The 17,155-nt window shown below is 35.7% G+C and overlaps 1 protein-coding gene and 1 long non-coding RNA gene across 6 annotated transcripts in view; one reads left to right on the top strand and one right to left on the bottom strand.

The window, feature by feature from the left end:
* LOC124429201 (histone demethylase UTY) overlaps positions 1–17,155 on the top strand; it is a 54,453-nt gene that overhangs the window by 14,266 nt on the left and 23,032 nt on the right. The window contains exon 1 of one of the 5 annotated variants that reach the window (XM_046974166.1): positions 1,454–2,627. The exons of 3 other annotated variants lie outside the window; for them this stretch is intronic. The gene's annotated coding sequence lies outside the window, so the exon portion shown is untranslated. Of the gene's footprint in view, positions 1–1,453; positions 2,628–17,155 lie in introns of those variants that run through there. One more of the 5 variants, XM_046974165.1, reaches the window with a different exon arrangement.
* On the bottom strand, positions 7,820–11,992 carry LOC124429203. The gene is made up of 2 exons (XR_006943391.1): positions 9,446–11,992; positions 7,820–8,851 (listed from the first exon to the last, which is right to left on the bottom strand). It is a non-coding gene; the product is annotated as an uncharacterized LOC124429203 (long non-coding RNA).

Below are 17,155 nucleotides of genomic sequence, written 5' to 3'. Positions count from 1 at the left end.
TATTTGTGTATATATATATATATATATATATATATATATATATATATATATATACGTTCATACATTTATGTTCTCTTATCAGTTTGCATATTAATCATTTGCCTTCTACAAACTTGAAGAACTATAGAGAATCGATGTAACTAGGCCTGAACTCATCTTTTATTCAAAAAGAAAAAAAAAAGAAAAAGAAAAAAAGAAAACAGCAGACAATTGGCAATGCATAGTCTCTTTCTTTCCCTCTCTCTCTCTCTCTCTCTCTCTCTCTTCTTCTGTATCGTTTCTTTACGTACAGGAAGGAAGTGTGTATAACATATATACATACGTAAGTTGTCTGTAACGTCCCTCATTGAACTACCGCTTGGGGGGTAATCGAGAAACCGAGTCGACTAAAGTCGACTTAAGTAAGCTAGGAAACCGGCTGGAGAGGAGATACCGGTCGAGAGACCTTGACAAGAATTACCCCCTTTTCGTGTTCCGAGAGGTTTCGATGAAAAGCTATATCTTCGTTTATTTTCGCCTGAGGTGATGCGATGCGATGCGTAGCGTTGCCTTTCGCGGAAAGCAATTAGATCTTTTGTGTCTCACATTTTTGTTTCCAAAGAAAACGAGAGAAAGAACGTTACCCTATAATTATAGCTATATATAGTATTATAGTATTACGAGTATTATATAGTATTTTACTGTTGACCATTCTTTTATTATTATCGTAGTATATAAATATTATTTAGCATAAATATATTATAATTACTTATATTAATTTATATTCACACACATACACACACACACATATATATATATATTTGAAGACAAATATAATCGATAAAAAACAAGAAAAAGAATAATAAAAGCAAAAGATAGATCGGAATAAACGATGAAATTATGATTAATATTTATTCGAAGGAACGTTTACTTAAAACGCAAAAGATTCAAGGAATAGATTATAGAAGTTTGTAATGTAAAAAGTTTGGTGTACGTGACAAAAGGCAGGTAGGTAGAAAAGAAGTTGGCTTATTCGTCGTCACCGTCGTCACCGTCGTCGTCGTCGTCGTCGTCGTCGTCGTCGTCGTCGTCGTCGTGTGTTAGAGGAGGGTAAAAGGACGAACGAACGCAAAGGATGGATGCATCGGGCGGTGGCTCGAGCGCGATTGTCACGATGCGTCTGTAAAACAGGGCCATTGCGCACGCGCGGTTCCCCAATCGCGTCCGTCCATCCGTTCGTCCATCCATCCGTCCGTCCGTCCGTCCATCCATCGGTCGGTCCGTCCTTCCTTCCTTCTCCTCCTTCTCCTCACCTTCTTCTGTCGACACGAAGGAGAGGAGCGCGCGCGTTTCCCTTCAGCGTGCCGTCTCCCCACACTGACAACGACTGGGGACGCCGCGGCATGGCTCTAGCTATCCCCACTCTTACGGAATTTCTAGCGCCCCCACCCCCACTCTTAGTTACTCCGTGCGGCCACCGTCGTTCCGGTCGTCGTCGCGTCAGTCGCGTGAGAACCTTCGCGGGGGGAAGGTGCCTCTCTTAGCGCGCACAGCTCGCCTTTTTTCCTTGCTTCAACACTGCCATTAGTAGTATATCTATATACAATATCTCTCTCTCTCTTTCTATATATATAATATATATATTATATATATATATATATACAGAGAGATAAGACATAATATAACATAGTATTACATAAATGTATGTTATTATCATCAATTTGTAATCTAAGACATTTCGATACTATCGAGAGAGAAAGAGAGAGAGAATGTCATGTGTTCCATCTTTTATGATAACAAAGCGGTGTAGTCGAAAGTAAAAAAAAGAAAAAAAGAAAATAGAATAAATAAGGCGGAGAAAGAGAAAAAGGAAGGAAAGGAAAGAAAGTAAAATAACAGGGAAAAAGAAAAAAAAAAAATACAGCAGCAACGTCGCCGTAATAGTGCGTGAACGCGGTATAACGGAAATAACGACGATATTGGTGTCCGTCTTCTTTTTGGTGTTTTATAGTGGTGTTTGATGTGTCATGTTGATGATGGTGCCGAAATGATCTTAGGACTGTCATAACGAATAAGATTGTATTGTACAGAAGAAGAAGAGGAGGAGGTGGAGGAGAAAGAAGAAGAAGAAAAAGAAGAGAAGAAGAAGAGGAGGAGGAGGAGGAAGAAGAGATCACTGTCCTGGTCTCTTTGTCGTTATTGTCGAGTGAACGGACATATATATATATATATATATATATATATATATATACACATATATACATAGGTGTTCTCGAGCGTGGTATTAGCACCGTAAACGCGGCGTCGTTCCGGTCGCGAGGATCGACGCCCAGCGTCCGTCCATCGACAGGTCGCGAGCTGTGCGCGTGTGGATGATCGAGAGTGATGTCTATCTAGTGTGCAACCGCCCCCAATTGTCCTCCCCTCTCCCTCCCCCTCTCTCCTAATCTCCTCTTTCTCTCTTTCTATCCATCTATCATCTCTTTTCCCATCCATGCGTTCTTCTTCCTTTTCATTGCTGTGATTGATCATCATCTAAATCCGGACGGCGAAATATTGGATTATTAAGATCTTTCTAATTCTTATCGTCCATCCCTTCACACACACCCCCCCCCCCGTCTCCGTCTCCGTCGTGGACAATTTCAATGGTAAGTTTATTTTAATATTTCTTAATTATATTTCCCCATCCCCGCAATAGAATTGACTTTTTACGAATTATTAATTTGAAATGAATCGTTCCCTTTGTGTGTTTGAATTTTGTCGAATTTGAATCAATTGACTTGATTAATGAAATGAAAGAAAAGGAAAGGAATGGTGAAGAAAAAAAGCGGGATGGCGGGGAAACAACAAGAAGAAAGGGAAAGGAAAAAGGAAATATTGTTTTCTTTCTTTCTTTTTTTCTTTTTTCCGCGATTCGTATCGAAACGATCGGTGATCGACATCGAAAGATTCTCACGTGGTGGTTATCGCGTGACCGTAGAGGATTTTCTCGTTCTTATTCGTAACGTGTAACGTACGTACGTACACATATATTCATGCACATATATATATGTGTGTGTCTGTATATATGTATATATATATATATATACACACGTATAATGTATGTACGACGTTGTTCCCTTCGTGGATGATCGCGGGAGGGCGCGCACGAACAGTGCTTCGGTTTTCGGTGGTTGAATTAGAGAAGGAGAGAAAGGGAGAAGAAGGGGGAGAGAGAGGGAGAGAGAGATAGCGAGAGAAAGCAGTCTGGGCGTGAAATTTTTGGCGACTGGGCTCGATCGATGCCTCGAGGAGAACGAGGAGGACGAGGACGACAACGACGACGGGTTCTTCCTCTTCTCCTCCCTCGTCCTATACCCTCGTCCTTTGACCCTTAAACGAGCAAGCGCCGTGTGCGCGCAAGGAAGGTACTACGACGGCCCTTTCTTCCTTCCTTCCTTCCTTCCTTCCTTCCTTCCTTCCTTCCTTCCTGTCTTTCCTGTTTTTCCTGTCTTTCTTTCTTCTCTTCCTATTTAGTTTCTACTTTCTTTACAATTTCCGCTTTCTTATTCTCTCTTTAATCCTTTTCGTTCGTTCCATTTTTAATCTCTCTCTTAAACGGCACCTTTTAATATATATATATATATATATATATATATATATATATTATATACGATGTGTGTGTGTGGTAATAGAGACTTAACATTAAATTTTGATTAATCCCAATAATGGAGGATGATGAAATTAATTCATTATTATTAAAATTTATAACAGACACCTAACAAAACGATTTTCGAAAATCGTAAACATTTCATTGTCGTTGATGGAAATATATTGGCCAATGTTGAATTATAATTAAAGGAATAGTTTTTCGTGATTGGAACGTGTGCAAGAGAGATTATGATATGTATAATCCCATGAGAAAAAAGAGGGGGAAAAAAAAAAAAGAAAAAAAGAAAGTGTCGAAACAATATGCGAATTGGATTTGTCAGATTGCCGTGTATAGTAGGTCAATGCAACAAGTCTCATAAATGCCGGAGTTGGATGATAATGCGCGAAAGGTTGTTGAAGAATGTCGCGCTCAGCGCATTACTCTCTCTCTCTCTCTCTCTCTCTCTCTCTCTCTCTCTCTCTCTTTCTTTCTTTCTCTCTCTCTACAAGTATATATATTGCTAACAGCTGAAAAACTAGGTCACGAGTGTGTATATATCACAATCCTTTGTGTGTGTATATGTGTATTTGTGTGTTGTATGTTCGTCCATGTGTATATTTTGTACGTTCGCGTTGGTTCGAAGCAGCCCGCTTTGCCTTGTTGCAACTCGCTTGCGACCTGGCCGCGTTAATTATCACTCCGTAATTACTCTATTACAAAAATAGAATCTAATCGGCCCCCTTTCTCTCTCTCTCTCTCTCTCTCTCTCTCTCTCTCTCTCTCTCTCTCTCTCTTTCTCTTTCACGCAATACATACAGATATATCGTTTCTTCATCACTTACGTCGCCATCTTTCTTTTATTTTCGTCGTTGACCAATCAGAGAAGATTGTAGTAATAAAAGAAAATGGTTATGAAATAAACGAATGCGATTAAATCTAATAGAAAAATTTCCCGCGCTTTGAGCGAATAAAATCGTTAAATTCAAGTTTGACGAAGTTCGAAACAATAACAAGGGAGGGTTATGTACAATAGAAATATAGATATGTTCACGCATATACAGTTTTGGAAACAATAAGAGGAATATATACTATATTTGAATTTTTTTTTTATTTCCCGCGCGCGGCTACCTTTATAACATTCAAATACAATATGTTAAAAACCACGAGATAGGATTGTCATGTATATATGTACATGAGTATATATATATATATATATATATATGTATATATATATATATGTATATATAGAATGATAGAGGCGGCAAGCCGGTACAGTACAGAATTGAAATTCCTGATTTCACGGTCAGTGACCATGGCATTCGGGCAATGCCGCGATGTTGTCGAACGAGTCGAAGATCACTGCCCCTGCTCTTTTTCCCTCGACGCAATGGGATCGATGACACCAAGTACCACTACTCTGTGTTATCCTTATAAACATTATTTTAAAAAAGAAGAACAATAAAAACAATGAACAAAATATATATATAAATATATACATATATATATGTACAGAGTGGATCAAAGTTTCTATTTTAAAAATCAATTATTTTCCCTCGAGATTTTTTTAGTTTGTATCTTTGGCTTCTATACAGGGTCTTATAATTTTTGAATTTGGTAAAAGAAAAAGAAAAAAGAGGAAGTTAATTCTAAAATTTTTAAATCACCTGTATAATTCTTGGTCCATCCTTTACATAATATATCATTTATTTCTATTTATATATATATACATATATATATATATATACATACATACATACATACAAACACATTAAGATCTCAGAATTAATCGACAAAGTTCAAATAATTCCGTTCGTTCCTTGACATTAGTAAAATATAGACGGTGCGATATCCCATAGGAGTAATCCGCACGCGAAACTAGTTTTATAACGTGCGTGAAGGGTTACGTTTATATACGCTTGTGTATAATCGGTGAGAGAATAGAGTCTATCTACGTATATGTGTATATATATATATATGTATATATATATGTATATATAATATGTATATATGTATGCGCTTCCACGCACAGTTAATCACAAGTACATATATATATATATATATACACATACATGCGCGCGCTTTCTGCCGGAGAGAAGAGAGCCAGATGATACAGGTACTAGATAGAGATACTCTCTGCTAGGTCGTTCAACCCAAGCTTACTATTCTATACTCCTCCAAGCTTCTTTTTCGTTCGGCTTTTTTATTCCATCTTATTTTCATCCTACAAGGGAGAGAAAGAAAGGGAGAGAGATAATTTTTACAGTTCCGTTTTTTTTTGTTTCTTTTTTTATCATAAATTCTTGATTGATATTTATGGAAGTAAATAATGATAATAATGATAATAATAATGGTGATACTAATGATAATAATGATGATGATAATTAGAATAGAAAATAGCATATAAGGTCGTTATCATTGTTGTTGTTGTTGTTGTTGTTGTTGTTGTTGTTGTTCTTATCTCTCGTTAATCTTGCATATTATATGATATTCCAAATTTTTCCAACTGACCTTTTACATGGTCGAAATTAAATTCGATGTTACGCGAAAGGAAAAATAGAGGGATAACAGAATAAAGAATAAGGAAAAGAGAAAAAAAATAGAAGATGAAAGAAAATAGGGGAAAAAAAGAAGATTTCATATTTTTAACTAAAAGAAAATTGAAAAATGAAAAAAAAGAAAGGAAAAGGAAATAAAGAAGACATAAAAGATACAGAGAAACAAAATCGTCGGCTATGTACACACACACACACACACACACGCACACGCACACATGTATGTTGTACATATATGCGTACATGCATATATATACGTCAACGAGAAACTCGACGACGATGATTCTTCTTTTTCCATGATATATCTCTAGAAGTACCATGAAACGTTGCTCCTTTTCTCGCTCAGAGAAAATACAGATAACTCAGTTCTCTTCCTCCTTTTTTTTTCTAGTTCTCTCTCTCTCTCTCTCTCTCTCTCTCTCCCTCTCTCTCTCTCTCTCGCGCGCATCTAAATCGTTGTATTATGTCGAGGAGCCCGAGGTTTTGCCGGTTCCGAGGAAAGCCACGGAATGGCCATGAGAGTTCACTATCCTCGACTGAGAAAGACTCGAACCCATCTCCTCCCCCACTCTCTCCCTCTCTCTCTCTCTCTCTCTCTCTTTCTTTCTCTTTCTCTATGTATATATATATATATATATATATATTCTTCCTCACGTGATCTCCTTAACCCTTTCGAGTTAGAGAGACTACTCCCATATCATCAGTGACTAATAGTCAGACAGACGGACTAGATTAAAACAGACAGACAGACAGACAGATAGACAGACAGACGGACAGAAAGTGTAGCTTTGATGAGGTAAGAGTCCTTCCTTTTTGTAGGACGTGTCAAGAAAGGGTTTCGTCGAAGCCCATGCGAAGAAAACGATCCTTTCTTGGCTCCTAAAACTGGTTCCCCTGTCGTTGCACTTTCCTGAGCTACATCGACCGTCTTCGACTTCGTCGTGTCGTCGTCGTCGTCGTTGTCGTTGTCGTCTTGACTCTTCCTCTCTCTCTCTCTCTCTCTCTCTCTCTCTCTCTCTCTTTCTCTCTTTCTCTCTCTCTCTTTCTGTCTATCTATTTATCTTTTCATTGGTCGTTTACTACTACAGCAACAGCAAAATGAGAAGTGCAAAGCAAGGAAGAAAGATAGAAGAAGAAGAAGAAGAAGAAGCCAAAAGCAAAAGAGGGCCTAAAAGAGAAACGACGAATTGCCAGACCTCTTCTTTCTCTCTCTCTCTCTCTCTCTCTCTCTCTTTCTTTTCTTCTTTCTATGTGCGGATCCTTGGCCCTCGAATATCTCCCCCTATTCCTCATCCCTCATCCCGCTTCACCTCACCTCACCTCGTCCCAAGCCTATGCCTACCTTTACCCCTACTACTTCTTACTTCTATACAGACCCAATCCAACACAGAGGGCACATCGTTAGACGGTTTTAGGAGTGAGTTTTCGTGTCCAGCTTCTCTTCTCTTTCTTTCTTCCTTTCTTTCTTTCTTTCTTTCTTTCTTTTTCTCTCCTTTTGCCTTTCTATCTTCCGTTCGCAAAGGCCCACGGGAGTGACCCTGAAAGTTCAACAGCCCTCCCTCGAATGGCGCCCCTATACTCCCCCGCATACCCCTCCCATACGAATCCTAACTTTGCTTAGGGCCTGCACACTCTTACTTTTCTTTTTCTCTCTCTCTCTCTCTCTCTCTCTCTCTTTCTTCTATCTTCCTCTCTTTCTTTTTTCTTTTCAGCGTCTTGTTTTTTAGAATACCTTGATAATCCTGTTAGTTAGGATATGAACAATGTTGAGGAAAAAAGTTTAAGAATTTTGATTTGTATTATTTATTAGGACATCTTTGTGGTATGATGCACAAACGGTCTTATTTTAACTTATTTTCCTGTCTTATTTTTTTTTCCTCCCCCCTTTCTTCATTACTTGTTTTTGAGAATAACGTGATCAGGTTGGTTGGTTAGTTGATTGGGAATATGAATAATGTTTAAAAGTTATTAAGCTTTAATTTGATATTATTTATCATGATATTGTGCGTGCGCTTGATACTATACCTCTTTTAGATTTATCTTTTTTCCTGTCTTCTTTCTCTTTTTTCTTTTTTTTTTTTTTCTTTTTCCTTTTAAATTCCACGATGACGTTTGGTTGGTACATGACAAATATTGAAGAGTTTTTACTTTTATTATTTATTAGGACAGGAGGGAGTATGATGTGCAACAGGTTGGTTGGTGGTTGCTGTATATACATACACACACATACACACACACACACACATTATACATACATACATACATACATACATACATACATACATACATATATAGGAATCAATTAAATTCGACACGTTTGTGATTTATCCCTTTACTACGAGGATTAACTGCGGAATTTATTTTCAACGTTATATATCGAGGTTTCATAGAGAGTAAAGTCGTTTAAAGCGGATTTATACATCGACTGAGAAAGAGAACGTGAAGAAATGGCAGTCACGATATATCGTGGCGAGAAGCGCATTGAGTAAGGTCAAGGCGACAGCTGTTTTACCACCGTCATCATTGTCGTCTTCGTAGTCGTCGTTCTCATCGTCGTTTTCATCGTCGTTCTCATCGTTGTCCGTTCCTCCAATAGTAATTGTTTTCCTTCGTGGAAGAAAGTGACGTAGAGGGTTGGGGAGGGGAAAGGGAGAAACGATTCGTACATTCAAGAAGGGGCGGGCGTCACCTGCAGATTTACAAGTTTATGTCTAACAGGAAATCATTCGACAACGTCATCGTCAATCAGATTTTGCCGTTCATAATGGAATTTGTTTTTATCTTTAGTTTTTTACTTCTTACTTTATAAGCGATCTTCATTTTTTATATTATCGTTGCATTTAATCGATATACATTATTCTAACGTTTTCCTTATTTTTTTTCTCTTCTTTTTTCTCTCTCTAATCTATTATTTTCATAATTTATAAACGTCAAAGAATCGTAATCCCATTTGAAAATTATTTTGTTTTTGTTTATTTGCAACGAAGTTTTTCAAATTGGCAACTCAATCCAATTTAAAATTGTTAAAAGTTTAATTTATTCATAATTAAAAGTTCTAAAATTCGTTTAGAACTTTAATCTAAATTAATATCTCGATTTATTATTGCATGACCAAAAAGATATTCTTTCTATAGTTCATAAACAAACGAAAACTTTAATCCAAAGTTTTATAAACGTTTAATTTTCAAAGTAAAGAAAAAAAAGAGAGAGAGAAAGAGAAAGAAAAAGTAAAGTCTGATGTCATAATAATTTTCCCATAGAAATTTCTATGGCCTTTACTAACTTTTATTTGTTCCAGAGAAATCTTCTTCTTCCAGCGTTTTACGACTGTAGTTTAACTTTCGAACTAACAAAGTGAGGTTAGGTGTCTCTACGAGTTCACCATAAAAACATTTACTTTTCAAACTAGAAAGTAAGGTTAGGTACATATATCCACAATTTTCGTAAAATTATGAAACACGTATTAAGTTTGGTTAGGTTAAACCTCTCTCTCTCTCTCTCTCTCTCTCTCTCTCTCTCTCTCTCTCTCTCTCTCTCTCTCTCTCTTTCTCGTCTAATTTCCATGAAGAGTTGAATGAAAAATTCCTTAGGACATGTCTTTTCATTTCTCTTAAAAGTAATATCTCAAAGAAGAAGTAGAAGGTCTTTTCCTGTTTCTAGACTTGTTCTCATCTTGTCAGCTGACGGCAATCTAACAGCATTATATATATATACATATATGGTTGATACACGAAGAAGCGAAGAGAGATACGCGAGTGTTACGTGCCTGCTTGAAGGCCTCGTCCTTCATACGTGTAAGCACGCATACATATACGTTTTACAAAAAGAAAAATACAGAGAGAGAGAGAGAGAGAAGATAAACGACAGATTTACACGCACTGAAAACAGATACGTGTGTGTACGATGAACGCGCTGACGCGAATGCGATTTGCAGTCGTGCGCCGTACGCGCCATGCAACGGCGTGTAATCGAAGCTTACGTCATCTAGTTCCTCCTCTCTTTTCCTCCCTCCTACTCTGTCTCTCTTTCTCTCTCTCTCTGTTTCTGACACGTGCAGTTAACACACCTACGTACTCATACCAATGTAATCTGCACGCGCGTGCGCGCACATTCTCATTGTTCTCTTTGTTCCTTCGTTCCTTTTCTCTCTTGTTCATTTTTTTCTTTCTTCTTTATATATATATATATATATATATATAGCTTGCCCCTACCGATTGTTAAATTTCGTACGGAATCTTGTGCTCTAGATTTTGAAAAGATAATTATCGACAATTTGGAAATAATAGAAATAAGGATGGTGAATATTAGGATGGTATGGGGGGAGGGGGGAAGAGTGTTCTAAAACATTTAATTGATTTTTGAAAATTACCTAGGAACTTCTTTTTTTACCTAGCCCTATATTAAACTTAATAATTAAAGAAAAATCAGAAATGTTCAGATTAATTAATTGCAATGCAAAGTTATGATTACAAAAACACATACCATCGATGATTACGAATAATCATATGAAGTAATAATACATTCTAATATTACACAACACGAGATACTATTATTGATAGTCAAAGAACGAAACGAGTTTAATGTCGAGCTTGCTCTCGAGTTGCGTCAGAGAGCAAATCATTCGCTGGTTTTTTTTTTCTTCTATTTTTTGTTTTGTTTTCTTTTTTCTTTTTCTTTTTTTTTTCTTTTTTTTTTTTTCCTGACTAAAGATCACAATCTCGTATTATTGCTAATGAGCTAAGGATTTTTTATGAGCCCTTATTATATATCGTGGTCAATAATCCCGTTTTACGATACATATACATACACACACATATATACATATATGCATGCATGCATGCATATATTTTTATGTACGTTTCATCGCGAATGAACGTTATATATCTTATTGATTGTATCGTATCGATCAATAATAAGATCGACACGAGGCAGGAATATATTTTGTTTCGATTTATGCGAAAGAAATTATGATTTATGATTAGAAGTATTAGTTATTATCTGTTTTAATTTATTATGCAGTTTTGAAAATAAAAGTATCAAGCAGAAACATAAAGAGAGAGTGCTGCAATTGACCACGATCAATCAAAAAGCTTTCCCCGCGAAATGCATAATCGAATAATACTGCAATAATCAAATGAAGTGATATTTTTCATGATAATATTGTTTCTATTAATTAATAAATTTATATATATAAACAAAAAATATATCCAATTTGTTTAAATAAAAATTAATTCGAATGATGGCAAAATTATGAAGGAAGAGGGTGAACAGGGGTCTTTTTTTTCTCTTTTTTTGTTTAGATATAACGAGTAAAGAAAAAACTTTTACAAAGGAAACGGGTCAATAAGAAAGAGTTTGTGTAAGTTAAGTTTCGCTTTGTGCAACATAACCAACAACATTCGTTATCGAACGCGTCGACACGGAACTACGAAGAGGACAGAAGCGCTACTCGAGATCGCGTGCGCTTATCGCTCGTGACGCGACGTGCTTTGTAACGGAGACAGACATATGGCGAAATGAGATAGATAGAGAAAGAAGAGAGAGAGAGAGAGAGAGAGAAAATGTTTCGATGAACACGACACGTTTGCCAGTAGCGGAGCAATCAAAATCATTTATAAAACATTGAAAAAATATTATTCACATCTTTTTCTCTCTTTTCATTTGTTAAAAAAAAAAAAAGAAAAAAAAAAAAAAAAAAAGAAAAACAATTATAAAACTCACGCAATCCTCATCGCTACCATTTTGATATTTCCCATTGTCACGTACGGTAGAAAAATATATGAATATGAAAATTACGTTTTTTAAAACATTATACAAAAAGAAGAAAAAGATTTCGATTCATGATAAGTATTTAAAGATTAAAATTTATATATATATATATATATATATATATATATATATATATATATATTCGTGTAACTTCGTTCGTTAATGAATTCTTACAAAATTGATCTATGAATTTTTATCGATTATCATTTATATGAGATTAGAGGTTATGTTTTCTAAATTTTTATATAACTAACGGACACACATGCACACACACACACACACACACACACGCACACACAGAGTTTATTTTTGTGCACGGATGCAACGGAATTTCGAGATCGCTGGAATTAGCACGGCCGAGCAAAAATATGAGTGGGTGGTTGAGTGAGTAGAGTAATGAAGTGAAAGAGGTTCAAGAGGTTCACGTTTTCTACCAGCACGTTCCTTCGTTCGTTTTCGTTCGCACTCTCGACTAATACATGACAGTGAGAGAGAGTGAGAGAGAGTGAGAGAATGAGAGAGAGAGAGAGAGAGAGAGAGAGAGCGAGAGCGAGAGAGAGAGCAATAAGGCCGGCGTACTACGCGAACCATACGAAAACTCGCGTGCCGTCGACAGTTAAACACGCTTCCGATGTTGCACGCGTCTGGCCGGAAGTCAATTTATCCTCTTCGCGTGTCCTTCTGTTTCTTGTTTTTTTTTTTTTTTTTTTTTTTCTTTTTCTTGCTATTTCCTTTTTTATTTCGTTTTGTTTCGTTTCATTTTCAATTTTATTCGAAAGGGTTGAATGATATCGACATTATAAGTTATTCGTTATATATTTATGTTTCATATTGTTGATTGTATTTTGCCTTATGGATTTTTTATTTATAGGTTATATTCTATGTACATACATATAATATATGTGTGTGTGTGTGTGTGTGTGTGTGTATGTGTATGTGTATTGCGCGCTATAGGTATAATACATATATTCCCCTATACTATATCTATTATAGGCTACGTTATATACATATGTTGCATACTATAGGAAATATTGCATATATGTGGATACGAAGTTATATGGATGCGTCGCATATTATAAGCATTATTACGTGCACATATTTCCAATTAAATTCTAACCTATCTCATCGAATTTCTATTTTAAATTTGAACGGACTTGACCGTATATGTTTTTTCAAATATTAAACTCGTAGAAACCATCGTGATTGAATAAAAAAGAGAAAAAAAAAAAGAAACCAAAAAGGAAGAAGAAAAAAGAGGTAAAAAAAAAAAAAAAGAAACACTAACAGTCTCATCAACGTAAATCAAAGATCATTAACGTAATTAAAATCCTTTGACTTCCTTTTTTCTTTTTTTCGTTCTTTGAAAAGTTACCAGGGTGAACAATGCACGGGTATCGATTTATGCAAAATCGTGCATCGGGGCTGATTCTCGCAATGGAAGATGCGTTTAAAAGCGAAAGAGAAAAAAGGTGTGGTGTAAGGGATGGAGGATGGAGAGAGGGGGTATTGAGGGGATTGTTAATCGGGCTGGGGTCTACACGACCCATGGGGCCCCCTCCCTCCCTCCCCTTTTAACCCATCATCCATGCTCGCCTCGCATCTGCCAACTCGGGATATTCAGCGGCTCTTTCCCTATCTTCTTTCTAGAACGCATATTCGAAAAAAGAAGGGTTGCGAGAGGTCTGGGTACACAGAACCGAGTATGTTCTACGTGCTGCTTAGCTTCCCCCTTTTCCTGGTGCGTTCAACATTTCTACAATGCCATGTATGGTGTAACATACAAAGAAAATAATCTGTATATGCCTGTACAAGTGTACCCGTTAGTATGAGTGTGTGGTATATGTGCGTGCGAACTTCTCTTCTAGTTTTATAAAAGTAGAGTCGTCTGCTCGAAGAGAGCCGGTGCAAAATACCGTCAGCACTTTCTTAAACTTTTTAGTTAGTTTTATCGTTAAACTTCCACTTTTTTTTTTTTCTTTTTGTTTCCTTTTTTTAATTTTATAAACACATATATATATATATATATATATATATATATATTTTTTTTGTATATAAATATTTTCCTAACAAATTGAAGTTTGTATGAATATTGTCTCATTCTGACATTGATTTTAAATATATATATATATATATCTTTGAACTTTTAGATATATCGATCGACATATTTTTATTTCCATGAGATTTTTTGTCTTATGAAAAAGAAAAAAATAATCCTTTACCTTTAAGTTAACTTAAATTCGTAGAGATTAGGATCGTATTAAATCTTTTTCTTTTCTTTTCTTTTCTTTGCTCCTGTAGAAAAATCTCTTCTCCATGTGAAAATAATTTCTACAACGGATGACTATTACGTGAATTTTGTTCACGTAGTGTCGTAGTATACGGTAGGGTGAAAATCGGATAGCGTGAGGTGAAGGGATAAAAGAAGGGTTCTTCGAATGGCATGCCGGTTTCCCGTGCGATGCTCGTCGACCCTCGTTATTCAATCGAAACGAAGCATTACTCATTTATTGTTCTACCCTTGTGCTCGATGGTCAGGGGAATATAGCACGGCGACAACAGTCGTCCGAGAGTGCTAACGACGAGAGCAATCGAACAACCTGATTAACGTGTTCGACATTTTCATTGCAAAAAATTTTTTCTTTTTTCTTTTCTTTCTTTTCCTGTTTTTTCTTTTCTTCTTTGTTTTTTTTTTTTCGATTGAAAAAGAAGAAAAAGAAAGAAGCAAAAGGATCTATTTAGATTCGATACCATTATACCCATATTAATTTTTAAATAAACACAAGTATTAAATAAATATATATATATATATATATATTTTTTTTTGTTAGATAATAAAATAATTTTTTTTTGATATTTAAAAATAATTATTTACTCTCTAAATATACCTATATGTTATTAATTATTTACTCTTTAAATAGACCTATAACTTCTTGATAGATCAAATATAATTTTACATCACATTTATTTTACACCACATCCCAAATAGATTCAAACCTAACCTCAAATTTGCCTTTACAAATATCAACAAAGTTTATATATATATATATATATATATATGTATAATACATACATACATACGTTCGTTGAATATTTTACGTTAAATTTACTCTTGTATCGATCGTTAAAGCCGAGTTTAACAGTGACGTGTACTATCGCATACCAACATAATCTAACATGTTAAATGTTAATGGATACCACGAAAGAACGATAGCGTTCTCAAAGATGGTTTATAAACGATGATAGCCTTGGAGAATGAACGAGCGGAGGAGTCTTATCGAACTCTTTGATCATCCTCTGATTCTCCTTTCGAAAAAGTCTATCTGGAAAATCGATTGCTTATCGATCTTTCAAATGATCTTTTTCTTTTCTTTTCTTTTTTTTTTTCTGCTCTTCTATATATGTATATGGAGAGGGAGAAAAACGTGCTAATAGTGTTCTCTGTATCTATGTGATCTTAAACACACACACAGATAGGAACACATACATTCGTATATAGAATCAAGATTCATAGTAGACAATGGAAAGTGATGGGAATAGTCGAGAACTTGTCTCCTCTGAGGTTTCCCTTGAAAGTCGATTCGCTATTCCATTCAGACCATTCTCTCCTTCTTCTCCTTCTCTGCACTCCCTCTTCTTCCTCCTCCTCTTCCTCCTCCTCCTCCTTCTCCTCCTCCTCCTCCTCCTCCACCTCCTCTCCCTCTCATTTTACTGTTGGTTGGATCTCTCTGCAACGGTACATGCTTGCTACGAAACGCATAAGCGATGATAGTATACTACTCGTTTGTTACTTGGATATATTCCAAATGTATGCACTATTGATTGGTGTGATGTAAATGTATTTTAGTCGATGATACTTCTCCACTTGATTATAGCGGTATCTTGCAATTTTTATAAAATTTCCAATCATCCGTTTTAATCGATAGAAATTATTTTTATGTATTCTTGTATATTTTTTTTTTCTTTCTTTGTTTTTGTTTATTTTTTATTCTCGATAGAGCGATACTGCAGTCGATTTGAAATTTATTACGTTCGTTCGTTCGTTCGTTCGTTTGTTTGTTTGTTTGTTTGTTTGTTTGTTCGTTCGTTTGTTTGTTTGTATTCTCCCTTTCTTTCTTTTTCTCCTTCTTTTTTCTTTTTCTTTTTGAGGTATAATAAATTTATTTTGGAAATTGTTCCTATATATCGTTGAAAAGTCGTTGTCCTTTTTTTTTTTTCATATCAATTTTTCCGGTCGAACGAACATCATCCTCGTCCCTTGGCGTTCGACTTTATTATACTGATGAAGGGTCTCTCTCTTTCTCTCTTTTGGCCTTTTCCCCGGTTCTTCTAGCGCGGCATTGCGCCGCTTCTTAAAGCAGAGAGAACGTTTTGAAATATCTCGATCAAATGGATTCACATATCCAAGTCCTTAATATTTTATTTTACTTTTCCTTTCTTCTTCCCATTTTTCTTCTTCTTTTTCTTTCTTTTTTTATTTATTTATTTATTTATTTTTTTTTTTTATTTCTTCGAAGCGTCGAAAAAAGACTATGTCAATCTCAACATTAATTTGAATTTATGAAACATAATTGATCGGTCTAACGTAATTACAATTAAAATCTAATCCCTTAAGCTTTAAAAAGAGAAAAATCTTTTATTTATTTCCACGATTACGAAATAAAATTTTAAAAGTTTTAAACACGAGAGGTTAGGAAAGATAACAATATGGCCGTCGTGGAATTCGTTAATTAAAAAAAAAAAGAAAGAAAGAAAGAAAGAAAAAGAAAAAGAAGAAGCACAGTTAAAGGTCAACGAATGATGAACAATACATATCAATGATTTTGAATACTGTTTGAAAATTTGCAAGGCAAATTCGGAAAAGGGCGGAAGGGCCGAACGGGCCATCATAGTCTCTCTCCTGTACGGTTGGTGGTGGTTTAGAGTCGCGGCTTTTCGCCTACGCGACCGACGAAAATCGATGGTGATTCCCCACCATAAAACCTCTCTGCTCTCCTTCCATTTCCTCTCTCTCTCTTTCTACCTTTTACACAACTACAATTCCCCTTCCTCTTTCTCTATTCTTCTCTCCTCTTCTCTCCTCTCCTCCATTCATTCATTTTACTTTTCTACTTTAATTCGCTTTCTTCAGAATTTATTTCAACAACGATCTACAACAATTTCGACAACACACGTACACAGGAAGGGTCAAAAGTTCGAATTACTTTTTTTTCCCTAACTTTTTCGA

This window comes from Vespa crabro, chromosome 14 (genome assembly GCF_910589235.1).
Source record: "Vespa crabro chromosome 14, iyVesCrab1.2, whole genome shotgun sequence".
NCBI lineage: Eukaryota > Metazoa > Arthropoda > Insecta > Hymenoptera > Vespidae > Vespa > Vespa crabro.
Note: the sequence above shows the minus strand (reverse complement) of the source record. Positions and strands in the feature narration are given on the sequence as shown.